Source organism: Ambystoma mexicanum, chromosome 7p, assembly GCF_040938575.1.
Source record: "Ambystoma mexicanum isolate Mex_15411 chromosome 7p, UKY_AmexF1_1, whole genome shotgun sequence".
In the NCBI taxonomy this organism is placed as follows: Eukaryota; Metazoa; Chordata; class Amphibia; order Caudata; family Ambystomatidae; genus Ambystoma; species Ambystoma mexicanum.
This window is the reverse complement of record NC_090939.1, coordinates 967421293-967437050: the sequence shown is the minus strand read 5'-3', so window position 1 is coordinate 967437050 and position 15758 is coordinate 967421293. Positions and strand designations below refer to the sequence as shown.

The 15758-nt window shown below is 44.8% G+C and overlaps 1 protein-coding gene across 3 annotated transcripts in view; it reads left to right on the top strand.

Moving 5' to 3' along the window:
• Nucleotides 1-15758, top strand: part of CEP97 (centrosomal protein 97) — a 1492335-nt gene that overhangs the window by 451459 nt on the left and 1025118 nt on the right. The window lies entirely within an intron of this gene.

The window sequence follows — 15758 nt, the reverse complement described above, 5'->3', positions numbered from 1 at the left end:
TAAAGCACCGATTGACTGGGTGCAGAGTTTTATAAAGAATTCAGGGACGTCTTGGCTCCTCATTTACTGTCAGTTTGGAATGAGGCACTGGATATTGGTATTTTACCCGAGTCAATGCGGGAGGTGGTCATCGCCTTACTGTTGAAGCCTGGGAAACCACCAGAGGAATGTGGGTCATACCGTCCACTGTCTCTTATAAACACAGATGTGAAATCATTTGCAAAGATACTAGCAACTCGACTCCACTGATGCCCTATATGGTGCACGAGGACCAGGCGGGCTTCATACAGGGACGATCAACGGCATCCAATGTACGGAGGCTATATAATGTGATGGCAGGGATACCAAAGGACACCGAGGGGGTTGCACTGTCCTCGGATATGCAGAAGGCCTTTGAAACACAGTATATTGGCCGTTTAGGGTATTACACAATTACGGGTTTGGTCCTAACTTTGTAAAATGGGTGCAGCTTCTGTATACACAACCATATGTCAGTGTATGCGTGAACGGGGTCCTGTCTGCAGTGTTGATACTTGCAGGGGGCACCAGGCAAGGGTGCCCATTATCACTGTTATTATTTGCCCTGGTGAATAAAGACCCTTGCGGATCTCATGAGGGCATGCCATGCTCGTGCTGGCATAGTCATAGCCGGCCCGGCAGAATTGATAACACTCTATGCGGATGACATCCTGATGCATGTGAGGAGACCTGAGAGATACTTACTGAGGGTAATAACTGCGGTTCAGGAGTTTGGGACCTACTCGGGCCTCCGCCTGAACAGAAATAAGTCTGAGGTGTTTCCGCTGAAGGAAGGCACGAAAGAACCCAGTAACCTGTTGGGGCTAAGATGGTCACCTAAACAGGTGAAGTATCTAGGGGTTGAGGTGGCACGCTCCGCGTCATTGGTGCGCTCCCTGAACTATGACACGCTGGTCAAAGGGCTGTGCACTAAACTGGAAAGATGGACGCACCTCCCTATCTCGCTGATGGGCCGAGTGGCATTGGGAAAGATGATTATCCTGCCTAAATTGTTCTATCTCTTTAGCACAATACCATTATGGCCAGGCAGGTCCTTCTTTACAAAGGTAACCGGTGCGTGCTCCGCATTCGTGTGGAAGGGGCAGGAAAGGGTCAGCTGGAGCCGTCTTACATTGCTATACGAACAAGGGCGGCTGGCCGCCCCGGACTATGAGCTGTACTATCTAGCGGCTCAGGCGTATTATGCGAAGCATTGGGTGGAGGACGGGCCACACACACCATACGAAGAACTAGAAAGACAAGGGAAGAGCAGGGCCACACTTCTACACAGGGTGGTAACGGGAGGATAGAGAAATGGGAACCACCTAGACCCCGCACTAGCCACGAGACAGGCATGGGGAGGCTAACGCAAACACCCAGAAATACAACACTATACAGCCCAGTTGCGCAGGTATGGGACGCACAATACATGGGCCCCTCAAGGGATGCGGTGCTGGCTACACAATGTCGCGAAGCGGTATAGTACGCTTCGGGACTTGTATCGCGATGGGGTTTTTGTGTCCTGGGAAGATATGAAAACGGAGATAGGGGACACCCCGCTTCAGAAACTGCAGTATTACAGACTCTGATCAGCAGTGACAACAACATGGCTGGATTCCCACAGTAGCCCACATCGCAGCAAAGCCTAAATTGCACAGAAACTGCAGTATTACAGACTCTGATCAGCAGTGACAACGACATGGCTGGATTCCCACAGTAGCCCACCTCACAGCAAAGCCTAAATTGCACAATCTCCCCAGGCAAGACCAAGAAATCTGCCTCAGCAATATATAAATTGGCACTGTCTACTAGGGAGGTACACACACCAGACATTAAGGGAGAATGGGAGAGAGACCTAAACACTTCCTTTACGGATGCACACTGGCTCCAGATATGTAGGCTAATAAAACAGGTGTCGTACAGCTCTAGATACAGATTAATTCACTTCAAGGTGCTGAATAGAGTACACCTCACCCCAGCTCGTCTTAAGAAAATGTATGCTGCAGCTGACAGGAGATGTCTGAGATGCTGCAGTGAAGATGCTGACATACTGCACTTGCTGTGGTCTTGTAGGATACTCACTGAATATTGGCACAAGGTATGTGATGCGCTAGAGGAGATGGCAGATCAGCCGATAAACTGCGAACCAGCAATGTGTATGCTCGGATATGTGTCAAAAATGAACTCACTGAGACGTAACCTTATAAACATTGGTCTATTGATAGCAAAACGTGCTATATTGATGAAGTGGAAAAGTGCTATGTCACCAACACTTGATTGGAAGAGGGATATGACTTGGGCGAATAACGAGGAGGAAGTATACGCCAGCCTACTACCGATTCCAAATCGACCAAAAGATATTTGGGGTGGTTTCCGTCAATACCTGATTAATAAAGGAAGTTTGCTGAAGAGATGATCATGTATTATTGTACTGATTCCTTTAAAAGTATCGTCTGGCTGTATGCATACACAATGTTGTTTCTCTGTGCGAAGTTAAATTGTTTTTTTTTTTTTAAAGCAAAAGAAGAGAACGAGTAATTATGAATCAAAGTGGTCCTGCGATGGGTCAAGCAAATTCCTGCGCACAGTCGAAAGTCCTAGATTTTGATGAAGTAGATAAACTTGGTCCAAGCCCAGCAGAGGGAGACCAATTCAAGGTTTTGTGTTAAAGTGGTTCTGAGCCCGGTAGAGGGGGACCCGGGGTGAACATAAAATCACCTGAGAAATTGTACATGTGAAATCCTAGGAAGAAAGGAACTTTAATGTTTGTTGTGTTGGATCAGGCCCTCTGAAATAAGAGACTTTGAACGGCAAAGATACTTTGGCACAGAAGGCCCTGATGTTGAGGTTTTGAACTGCATCCTTTGCTAGAGAAGCCAGAGAGTGTGCTAAACTTAAGGGTGCCGCCTTGTCCCATGTTGAAAACGTGGGGAAGGGGAAGCCAACTGCTTGAATATCCTGACATATCATTTCTTGAACACTTCTTTTGCATCACATTGTTTCCCACACTATTTGTATTTATAAGTGAGGATTGGCAATATGTTTATTAGTATAGGCCCTTTTATTTTTGACAGATTCGACTAGGACTGTTATTATTTGATGGTCGTAGCTTGCTCCCATCTTTAGATTTAGGATTAGATGGGCGTTTTTCAAACCCAATTGAAGTTCAATAAACACCCTTGAGCTGTGATCACTTGTTTCTGTCTTACTATTTGATACCATGTCTTCTTTACAGGAGGGAGAGAGAGGACCGCTGTGCGGGTGACACAACATTTAGAGGGATTATACAGAAACTAGTTTGCAAAGTCATTAGCCGAAAGGAAGGAGGCAATGTATATTGGCTTGAGAGGTGTGAGCAAAGATTGGAATGTAGATGAAAGTTTGCGAGGGGGATTTTGTGGGGAGAAGATTAGATTTATGAAGTAGGAGTATTTGGCAGAGTCCAGTGCAGAGGTTAGGGCAACAAAGGAATTATTTTTGTAGGCTTGGAGTAGAGAAGATGTCGTAATTTGCACCACTTTTGAGAGTCTGAATTTCAGAAGTGATCCAAGGCTGAGGACTGGGATGAGAAGGTGTAAATGTGCTAGCAGGATTGTTGGTCAAATGGAGTCAAAAGTGCATAGTAAAAAGTCAGAGAAATCCGTGTCATTGCAAGAGGCGATGAATAGGGGCAAAGATAGGTGAGATGTCCGCACATCAGATAATTTAGTTTATTTCTGATCACTGATCCATAAAACATACATTTTCAAAAGCACATTTTCTCATGTTTTTTATTCGTTTTCATTGTATAACATCAACATGTCAATTCAACAATCAACTCCTCCCCCCACCAGAAGTATTGTCACTTTTTTGAATGTCTGTATTTCTCTCAGGATCCCACAATGTCCCATATTCTGATCTTGTGCGGGCACCATTGTTTCATATAGTCACTTTGCAGATAACTCAATACTGACCCCCAGTCTTTCTTGAATCCCTCTTGGTCTCCCTGGATTCTATATGTTACCCGCTCCAATGATAAAAAGTTCCACACTTTCTGTAACCAGTCTTGAAGAGTGGGTGGTGTTTGTTGTTTCCATCATTGTGCTATCACCAACCATGCCGGTATTCATAAAACCATGAACCCCCGTTTCTGGGATTTAGTTGGCATTTTTTACTTTGGTTCCCACATACCACACAACCAGACCATTTCCCTCAGCTGTCCTACCCCTGAAACATCCCTTGCATTTGACCTTTTACCCCGTCCCAGAATGTTTGTAGCACTGGGCAATCCCTCCATAAATGTTTCCAGTTTCCCACTCTCTTGCATCCCCTCCAACAATGATTTGGTGCCTGGGGGAACATTGCATACATACTCTCTGGGGTGTAGTGCCATTCTAGGAGGATTTGTATCTTCATTCCTCTCACCTGTATGGCTCGAGTTAGTTTTGGGATGGCTCCCCACAAGTATTCCCACTGGTTCTTTGTGATTATCTCCCCTAGGGGTTTTCCCAATTTGGTCATATTCCATTGGACTACTTCCTCCTGTTCGTTTAGGAATCTATAGAGACTTGAGACAAGGCTTTTAGACCCCGAGTGGGTTGTTATATCATTTTCGAATGGTGTTCGTTGTCTCATTGCCACTTCCTTAATGGTTGGGGTGGTCAGCAAGTGCTTCAATTGATTATATTTAACCCTATCTTTCCCTGTCAGACCCAAATCTTGACTACATTCCTCAAAGGTCCTAAGGGTTTGGGCCTGGTGCATATCTCATATCTTTTTACAGCCTGCTTCCTTCCATTTCCTGAATGTCCTTTTTTCCATCCATGGTCGGAATTGTGGGTTCCCGAACATCGGGCAAAATGGGGCTGGTTTCACCATAACTGCCCCTCTTTAAACTGGAGAATCCCATAGGTCCACACCTACACCTATTACTTCATTTAGCTTAATATTAGGGTGTCTATTTTGTTTATTTAACCACATCAGTCCCAAAACGGGTGTTCCTGCAACTGCCCTATCCTGTCTAGCCCATATTTTGTGTAGGCCTTCTGCTGACCATTCTTTCATGAACCATATCTGTGCTGCCTCGTAGTATGCATAGAAATGTGGAAGCGCCATGCCACCCTTGTTTTTGGGAGCTGTTAACGTAGACATTGCTACTCTGGCGGGGTGTTTTCTTCCAGATATATGACGAGATTGCCTTGTTATAGTAATTTCGGTAAAATCATTTTTATCGATATCAGTCTCTCCCACCATGATACTGTAAGAGGGTTCAGTTCCACTAAGTCGTGGTTAATTCTTCTACAAGCTGCGGGTAGTTTGCGCTATAGATTTGCTCAATATTTTTTGTGATGGTTATGCCTAAATATGATATACCCTTTTTTGTGTTTTTTAATTGCATTTTTGTTCCCAACCTATCTATCACTTCCTGGTCTTCCGATAAATGTAAGATTTCTGTCTATTGATTTTTAGACCTGATATCGCTCCATATGTATCTAATTCTTGCATTCGTGTCGGGAGTGAATTTTCTGGGTCTGTCAACGCTATCAGCATATCGTCCGCGAATGCTACTGCTTTCTGTGGTTCTCCTGCCATTGGTATTCCCCTGAGTCTGTCATTGTCCCGTATTTTAAATAGTATGGGCTCCAGGTTCATCACATAGAGCAAAGGTGATGGGGGGCCGCCTTGTTTTGCGCCCCGTCCCAGTGTTAATTTACCTGTAACAATTCCATTCAGTGTGATGCGGATACATGGTGATTTATAATTGGCTTGCACTATTTGAATACAATTCTCCCCAAACACATGTGTTGTAGTATGTGAAATAATAGTGACCATTCAACCATGTTGAAAGCCTTTTCTGCATCTAATGTTACTAGCATTGCAGGGGTTTGCATCATTCCTATTTTCACTATTAAGTGGGCTATTCTGCGCGTATTGTCAAAGGTTTGTCTTAATGGTATGAAGCCTGATTGATCTTATCCATACTTGCCACCATAATCCATTCCATTCTGTTGGTGGTTATTTAGTCCTAGTTATTTTGTTAGCCTTGTGGGACTTGCAGTTCCACTTTTCCCATTATAAAACTTGGACTAGAAGTTCCAGATTATACAGAAAAAAACCAGGACTGGCTAAGCACCTGCAGATTGGAATGGGTTATGTTAGCAAGTATGCATGTACTGCCAACATATTATACTTCCACATACCAAGTCCAGTTAAAAATGTTGTACAAACGTTTTGCATCTGCTTTTTCTTTGTTTTAGGAAAAAGTTACACACAGTGCTGCTATAAATGCACACATGATTTATTTTTTACTTTAATGAACATGCTCCTAAAAAGAAACATTTTTAAACGCACAGCATTTAATGTTTTTTATTTGATATAAATGTCACACTTTTGGATATTCCATTCCAGTACTGTTTTTAATGTTTTCATTGTGGGAGTTGTAGTCTTGAGTATGTTTAAATTGTAGGAGTTGTAGTCTGAGTTTTATAATGGGAGAAGTGGAATTACAAGTCACAGAATGCAAAGAAGAAAAAAATGAAGACTTAATAAGCACCTACAGATTGGAATGGGTTATGTTGGCTCGTATACATGTAAAGACAACATATTAGACTTGCACCAACCTAGTGCCACTTAAATTCTGCAAATGTTTTGCATCTGCTTTTTATTTCTGTTAGAAAATAGTTACACACAGTGCTGCTATAAATGGACATATGAATTTTTTTTATCTTTCATGAATTTGCTCATAAAAAGAAACATTTTTAAATGCACAGCATTGTAATGATTTGCTGCTTCATGTGAGCAGGTACTGAATGCTGCAATGCATGGATTTTGCTGGAGTGGTTAAAAAGAGAATATGCTTATTTAAAAGCTTATTAAAGGGTAGGTAGCATGGATATATTTGTAAAAGATGTATTGTTAGATGAAGATGTTGAATCTGGAAATAGAAATGGAGAATTTCACAGTATGTTTTGATGCAGATGGCTGTGATTAACAGGTGATATGTACTCTAAAGTTCAACTATACATCTGAAGTGTTGAACTGAGATGACAGGGTTAGGTGTAGAGTTTTTGGATGTGATTGGTGGATGCATGTGTGACTCTTTGAAATCAGCCAATGAGGGAGTGTTGAGAACATGAAAGTGGAATGGGTAGCCCCTGTGTTGCGGGGTCCGCAGACACTGTGGTATTCCGCAGATGGCATGTGCCATGTCCAGGTCTTTTAAGGATGCCTGGCATGGAAAGGGGAATGTGGGGATTAGCCAATGAGGTGTTTGGGTTCTGGTTTACATGAGGAAAGGGTAGTAGGTGTTTTGTTGTGTGTAGTGAATATGGCAATGGTTTTGAGGAAGCAGTGTGTGTGGAATTTGGGAGATTCTTCAATTCAGTCATTGAAGGTGTATGCTGAAAATCATGGCATCTTTGGAAGTATTGGATTGGCAGAAGTGGACGTTTTGTGGCATGCAGTTTGTGGCTTAAACTGGGCAAGCTTGTTCTCATTTTGTCAGAGTATGGCTCACTTTAAATGTTCAGACATTGGAATTGTGCATTGTGGAGGGGACAGTTTCGGGTATGTTACTCCAATGTATTTGCAGGTTGCCCCCAAAGGACTTCTTGAAAAGGCTTAATGGAACTGTTTCCTGCTGCAAAGATTTTTTTCCTGAAATGAATCTGAGGCAATCCTGGAGATGTCCAAACGTTTTCAGTCCAGAAATGGAAGAATCTAGACAGCTTGTGAATAAAGCTGTACCTGCTTTTTTATATTCTGCAGGAATGTCATCTTTTAAGAATGACAATATAAGGTCTGATGGTGTCAATTTTTTTTTGTGAAGATGGAGTTCATTTTACTGAGGTCGGAAATGCAATTTTTCTTTACAATGTTGGGAACGTATTGAAAAAGTTTGTTTAAGAGAATTGTAAGGGAAGACGTACCGTGCATAGATCTTCTGTACATAAAAGCAAAAAAAGTTTTTTAAAATTTTCATCAGCTTTATTTCGACAAGAAAGTCATGAAAGCAATACACAATAAATAGATACATCAACACCATAATCATGTATCACATAAGTAATTTAAGTTCTTTTCAGAGTTACCACTAAAGAATAAATGACTGAAATTGAGTTTAAATCCCCCCACCCACCCATTTGAGTGGTCCTGATGTCTGCGGACACAGCATGCACATCTGTCTTTTAAGGATGCCTGGCATGGAAAGGGGACTGTGGGGGATTAAACAATCAGGTTTGCTGGGTTTGGCTATGGCTATATCTTTGAGGAGGCAGAGTCTATGGATCTTGGGGGACTCTTAGGTCCATTGGCTGAAGGTGTATGTCAAGCACTGTGAATTGGGTGAAGTTCTTGGATTCCATGAGTTTTAAATGTCATGGTATGGAGTGTGAGGGATGAAGTGGGCGGTGTAAGGGCAAGGACACTTCCCTCCTTGTTCTTTCGGGTCTCACAGCCTTTCTTCTCCATTTGAAGACTGGTCGTAGCTTTCTCCCATGTTAAATTTAGGTGTAGATTAGGTGTTTTTCTCACCCATTTATACAGTTTAATAAACATCCTTGTACTGTGATCACTTGTGTCTGTCTTTACTGTTGCCTCCATGAGTGCCTTACAGTAAGGCAAGGGAAGCGGTATCAATCGCAAAGACGTAGTAGCAGGTGGACGGAGGAAGATGTTGGATGGGCCTAATATTTAAGATGGGGGGCAGTGTTTCTGGTGTTCCATGACAGCAGCCTCAAAAGCACTCTGAAACTGCTCCTCCTACCGATCGGTGCTTCACAGTGCAAGCATAGCACTGTGACCCTCGAAAGGTAAGGGTCAACCGTGATCTGTATAGCCTGTGAATCCGCTGCTGGGATCCTCTGCCCCAAAGGAGTGTCCTTTGTGCTAACAGGAGCAGTTGAAGATGATGGGTGGCTACTCTTACCTGAGAGAGAGATCGCCTGCCTCAGAGCAGTTGGGTGGTTAAATTGGGTGTGGCGCCTCATAGAAGTCCCGTAGGAATACAAGCCAGGTTTCCCGCGACTGATTACAACTTTGCACTCAGTGCATTTCACCTTGCTTACACGAGCCTTCGGGACATTTCCAACTGTTGTAAAATACTGCCACACCCAGGACTCTCCAAGTACTGGAGATAGACTTCCTCCACCTCATCCTCTTCTTCCTCTTGATCCTCATCTGTATCTCGGTGCCTGTTCCCCTGTCCAGGCCCTTCAGATTTCTGAGGTGGTGGTGGGGGTAGTTGGGAAGCAGAGATGGCCAAAGTATATGTCATTGCAACAGGTTTTTAAAAATCTGCACAGTAGGCGTTTCCCAAATGCTCTCTCCTGGACAGCCAGATTGAGAAGGAGGAAAACAAATGGGTGGGTCCCTCCAGAGGAGCTGACGCGGACTCCGTGATTGTCCATGGACTACTGAGTCAAAAATAGGGCTTGAAAAGTTGTAAAAAGTTGCCAGATCAATCAAGAATGGGTCTGGGAGCTGTGGAAAGGTAAAGTATCTGCTTGAAACACCCTAGATTGGCAGAAAATGCACTTTTAAACTGTCCATTGCCACCGTTCTCAGTCACGCCTCACGGGTGCGGTCACATCATGACGTCCGTGGCCGTCCGCAACCCTGACGGCCGTCCACGTACACCCATCGTGTAGGAATCTCAGGGAGCAGGCGTGGTGTCCGCGGAAAGTGCGTCATGCGAAACCGGACCTGTCCAGACATCGCACCTGTCTGGAGGCACCTCCATTTTGAGTGCAGACACCCCGGACAGGTGGCACTGTCCGCGGACTCAGAATTGGGGGGGTTTAAAAATAAATCACACAATACAGAACACATTTATAGTATAAAAAATATATTTATTAATGAAGGGGATGGGGTATCGGAATGGGAAGCATAAATGGGAGAATCAGGAATTTCTGTACAATAATGATCAGGGGAGGAAGGGAGTGAGGTTTCATCAAAGCGTCCTTGATTTAAATTTTCGTAATTTGATGGGGATGATTGCTAGGGACAAGGGGGACAGGTGCAAGAAGGACAGTGATGGGGAAAATGTTTAATTACATGATTTTTCACATATTGTAAAGGTTCTTTAAAATCATTACTTGATACAATTTTGCAGACAAGTTCATGATTTGATTATGTACAGTTGCGGATAGGCCTTCTCTTTGTGATTCTTGGGATTGTGTATAATTAAACTGGGGCGTAGTTTCTTCAGGAAAACTATGTACTGTAAGAAAAAACTAAAATGATTATTTTGGTTAAGTCTGTACAAATTATTATTCTGTACAAATAATATTTGTTTATATTAAAAGATGTATTGTATACCATTAGAGATGTTATCATCACTCTTCTCCAGCATATGGTCTGGCATGGATTCACATGCTCATGAATATTCCCCGTCGTCAGGCTGGGAATCCTCGGTAAAGAAAAAACCAGTATCAGTTTCGTTTCTGATCTGTCTTTCGTAGTAGTAACCAATCACTGATCTCTGCGTCATACTGACCACAGCCAATGACTGCCCTCTACCTAAGCCCCGCCTCTGGCAGCCATCTTCAGATTTTTACCGCACGTTCAAGTGTTGGGATCCTCGTGCTATTGCTCTCGAGCGTTAGTGCTATTTTTTCACGTTTTTTTCTCAAAACTTCGATTTTTCGGTCAAAAGAGCCTCAACCTCCACCGTTTCTTCATCCGATCAACGGAGACCCGTGTCGGATTCGTCTACGCCCCTCAAGGGTGAAGATTTCGTCGAGTCACGCTTTTGGAGGACTCCAGAAGTTTCTCAGGCCCATCTCGGACATGGCCCAGGAGAAGGGAAGCTCGACGACCGGAAAGCTGTTCAGTTTCTGCCCTGGATGCCAGCTTCAGAATGTCTTTAAGGAGGACGAACACTCCTTTTGTCTGTACTGCCTACATGAGGACAAGACGCACGTGGAGAAGGACTGTGCGTTTTGCGGCAATATGTCGGAGCGGAAAATGAAGGACCGCCATCAACGTCTCGCCAACTGGCTGGAAGGGAAGAGCCCGTCAGGCGAGAAGAAGAAGAAGAAGAAACCTGAGCGGTCTTCTAAGACCTTTGAGGACGCCCCGGCGACGGGGGTCCAACACAAGGCCAAGCACCGCGAGTCCGCTGGCACCGGGAGCGCCGAACGGTCGGTCTCTACGGGCGCCAGGCAGGGCGCATCCTCCCCGGCACCATCAACCACGAGCCAACGCTCTGGTTCGGGTAAGAGGAAGGGCGAGCACCCGGCGAAGCTCCTGGAGAGGCCCCGGTCGAGCTTGAAGGCCCCATCGGAGGGACAGATCAGAAACGAAACTGATACTGGTTTTTTCTTTAACGAGGATTCCCAGCCTGACGACGGGGAATATTCATGAGCATGTGAATCCATGCCAGACCCATGCTGGAGAACAACAGTTACAGGTAAGTAACTTGTTCCATTTCTTCTTTTGGGAAGTTCTAGTGCTTTTTCTTTATAATGCATGTTTACATAATAAATGCTAATAAAGAAATAAACACAGTGTACTTACTGTTTGGTGAGAGATTGATTTAGAATAAGCGCTTGTTTTATGTCAGTCTCTATGAACAGTTGTATTGAAGTGATTATATGAGGTGTACACTTATGGTTTATGGTTGGTGCATTCCATTATATTGTGTTATAAATTCAAAATTATTTGTACATTTTCAAGTAATTTGTACAAAAAGGTATATTTGGGTGCAGTAAATATAACATTGCTTTATGAGTTTGTTGGTTGATGGGTAGAATATTTTCTCTTCTCCCCTGTGCTTCTGGGCTTTTTGAATGCTAGCTTCTATCCTCGGACATTCGTATTGTCCGCGGACTCTACAGCTGCTACTTTGGGGGTGAGTATAATATAAGAGACTTGTAGCAGATTAAGGGTGCACTAGTAAAAACCTATGAAATTCAGTTAAGAAACATTGTTAAAGGCACGTTATGGTACAAATAAAACCGAAAAACCATTCAAATTCGCCAGTTATGTAAGCTAAGCAACCATAACTCAAGCCATCGCCGTGCACTGCTATATACCCAGGACATCAAAGATGACATGACAAATGTCATTGATGACATCACTGATGACTTCACATATCACATTAAATCTGATGAAAAGTCGGTAGAAGGGGTTGTTTGTACAGTGTTGGTAACAATATATTACTGATGATTGGGGGGACCACTTATGAACTATTCATTGTATTAAATGTACTAATTTAAATAAAAATGTTTCTACTGAAGTGTTCTTGTTAATAAAATAACCTAATCATACATATACATACACATGGAGAATGGGTGCAGCATGCACCACAGAAGTACAATATGTTTACTCTGTTTATATCGGTCAGTAAAATAATGATTTCAAGGGTATCAGAATTTTGTCTACCGTTAAAGTTGAAATTGATAGCTAACAATACGAGACTTACTACACACTTGTGTTAGTACAAAGAATACATATAAAGAGACACAATGCATTGGAATTTCAGGCACATAAAGTGAAACTGCAATAAGAAGGAGAGAAAGAGTATCACTAGAAAATGGGAATAATATTATAGTTTATTATCATGTATACAAATGAATTGTGCATTTGAGTTGTGCTTATTTCGCCATGTATGTACACCCTGAGCTGAGGCCAAGCCCTAAGGAAAGTACCCTAACAACATAGGACAAGGTTAATGTCTAGATGTAAAACATCTTTTCAATTTTAAAATTCTTACTGTGAGTAAAGAAAATCACCAGGCCTGGATTTTTCAGTGAACAAAAACAAGTTTGCTACATATATGATGTCATCAGTTATGTCATCAATGACATTTGTCATGTCATCTTTGATGTCGTGGGTGTTAGTTTTAGCAGTGCACAGTGGTGGCGAGTTATGGTTGCTTAGCTTACCATAACTTGTGAATTTCAATGGTTTTTTGTTTTTACCTGTAACCATAACGTCTAGTTTTTCAACAAATACAAGTCCCAAAAATTCAGGATGATCACATTGCAACACGTGCTTGGCCAACTGGAAAAAGGAGACTGCTTAACGTCGTTGGACCTGGAGGACGCCTATTTCCACGTTCCCATTCACAAGAAACATCAGAAATGTCTACACTTCGTAGTGCAGGGCCAGCACTACTAGTTCAAGGTCCTACCATTTGTCTTGAAATTGGCCCCAAGGGTGTTCACAAAATGCCTGGCACCAGTGGCGGCCCATGCACGTCTAGAGGGCATACACGTATACCTGTATCTGGACTGGCTGATTCGCGCCCGCCGAGGGAGCTGGCCGATGAACACATGAAGATGACTGTCCGACTATTGACAGATCTGGGATTCTCTGTCAACTATCCATAGTCCTGCTTAATGCCATAGCAGAGTGCGCTGTTCGTAGGCGCCAGACTCGACATGGTCTCTTGCCTGGCGTCGCCCTCGGAGTAGAGGCTAGCAGCCATTCAAGGAAAGATGCAATGGCTGTCATCGACGAGGACGGCCACAGTGCGGGCCATCAAGTCATTACTGGTCATGATGTTCTCTTGCATCTACCTCGTCTGTCTTTGCAGGTTGTAGATGCAACACCTTCAAGAATTTGTGGATTCCAGTTGGATACAGGTGTCCGGAAGTTTCACGGACAAGATCCCTCTCAACCAGGAGTTCCGATGGGCAATAGAGTGGTGGGGGGTCCGCTCCCACATCTCCCAGGGCACAGAATAAAAAAAAAACATACCAGGAGACTGTCACCATGGGCGCCTCCCTGGAAGGTTGGGGAGCACACACCGGATGCCTACATGCCAGGGGCCTGTGGCTGCCGGAAGAGACGGAGCTGAATATCAACATCCTGGAGCTACGGGCAGTGTTCTGGGCCCTCAGGTCGTTCCTACCGTCCCTGAAAGGCAAGGAGGTGAGGATCTTCATAGACAACACCACCACCATGTTCTACATCTGGAAACAAGGGGGCACTCAATGCCTGGCACTCTCCAAGGAAGCACAGGACTTGTGGCACTGGGCCATCGCTCAGGGGATGTTCCTCGTCCCTCTTCACCTGGCGGGAGTCAAAAACACCATTGCAGACTCCCTCAGCAGGGACCTGTGTTCCTGCCATGAGTGGGAACTTCGTCAGGATCAGGTGGACCACCTGTTCGTCAATTGGGGCAGACCCCAGATCTATCTGTTTTCGACGGCGGTGAACTCCAAATGCCAGAAGTTTTTCAGCAGATACCACCAGCCGAGGAGCCTGGGGGAGGCGTTCTCCTTCAAGTGGGAACGGCAGTTTCTGTACCTCTCTTCCCTCTCCTGCTATGAGTCATCAACACACTCAGTCAGTGTCAGTGCAAGATGATACTCATCGCCCTGGTGTGGCCCAGGCAGATTTGGTATCTGGACCTCCTGAGCCTGTCAGCGTCACCTCCAGTCAAGTTGCCGGTTGCTCTGGATCTTCTCGCCAGAGAGGGAGTCGCAATCCTTCATCACGACTCAGGATCGCTGAACCTGAAGGCTTGGCTTCTGCAGCTTTAGAGTTTGGAGATTATGAGTTGCCAGCGGACTGCAGGGATTCCTCGCCAAGGCCAGGGCTTTGTCGACCTTAAAGTTCTAGGGCCATAAGTGGATCCTTCCATGCTTGCTATCCTTGGCAAAGGCCGGTCTGGCACACTCTTCCATCAAGGTGCATCTGGCGGCTATCTCCTGCTACACCAGGTCCCTGTGAAGGTCCTCGCTGTGGTCCCACAGACTCGTCAAGGAGTTTCTCAAAGTCCTTTTCTGATCTTTCTCGCTGGTGAAGGCACCTGTCCCGGTGTGGCAACCCAACGTGATTCTTACAAGGCTCAATGGAGCCCCCTAAGGGGGCCCCCTTTGATCCTATCCATCAGGCCTCACTCAAGTTTCTCTCGTGGAAGGCGGCTTTCGTTGTGGCTTCACCTCTGCCAGATGTGTAGGTGAGATCCAGGCCCTATGCTGCAAGCAACCGTACCTGACTTTCCACAAATCAAGGGTGGTACTGCCCACGAACCCCTCTTTCATGCCGAAGGTTCTGTCGGAATTCCACCTCAACGAGCCTTTGGTGTTGCCTGTTTTCTTCCCAAAACCTTTGTCGCCGGCGGAAAGGGCCTTGCACTCGCTGGACGTTGCTCGTGCACTGAAGTTCTACATGACATGCACAAAGAGTTTTTCGGAAGACTTCACAACTGTTCGTAAACTATGGTCTGCTGAACCATGGGAAGGTCTTGTCCAAGGCTTCCACTTCAAGGTGCCTCTCCGGTTGCATCACCCACTGTCATTGGTTGGTGAACCGACCGCTGTCCGGCCGTCCGAGAGCCCATTCCACCAGAGCGATCGCTGCGACGGCAGTGTTTGTTTCTGGTGTGCCCCTGCTGGACATCTGCAGGGCTGCTACATGGAGGTCCACGCACACCTTCACAAAGTTCTACTGCATCAACAGGGATTCCAGGGAGGAGTCCAGAGTCGACCAAGCAGTGCTACGCAACGGGTTTGCTTGAGGAGAGTCTGTTCCAGAGGTTAGAGTTAATTGCTTCTGTTGAGCCTTGTCACCTTCCATGGTTGTGTGATGTTTTACTGCTGTGTATTCGTTGTTCATGAGCATGTGAATCCATGCCAGACCCTATGCTGGAGGATCAAGTTACTTACCTGTAACTATTGTTCACCAGCATGGGTCTGGCATGGATTCACATGAAAACCCTCCCTCCGGCCCCTCCACGGCTCTTCTTGGTCATAGTGCCACGTTACGTGCTTAACAAATCTGAAGATGGCTGCCAGAGGTGGGGCTTAGGG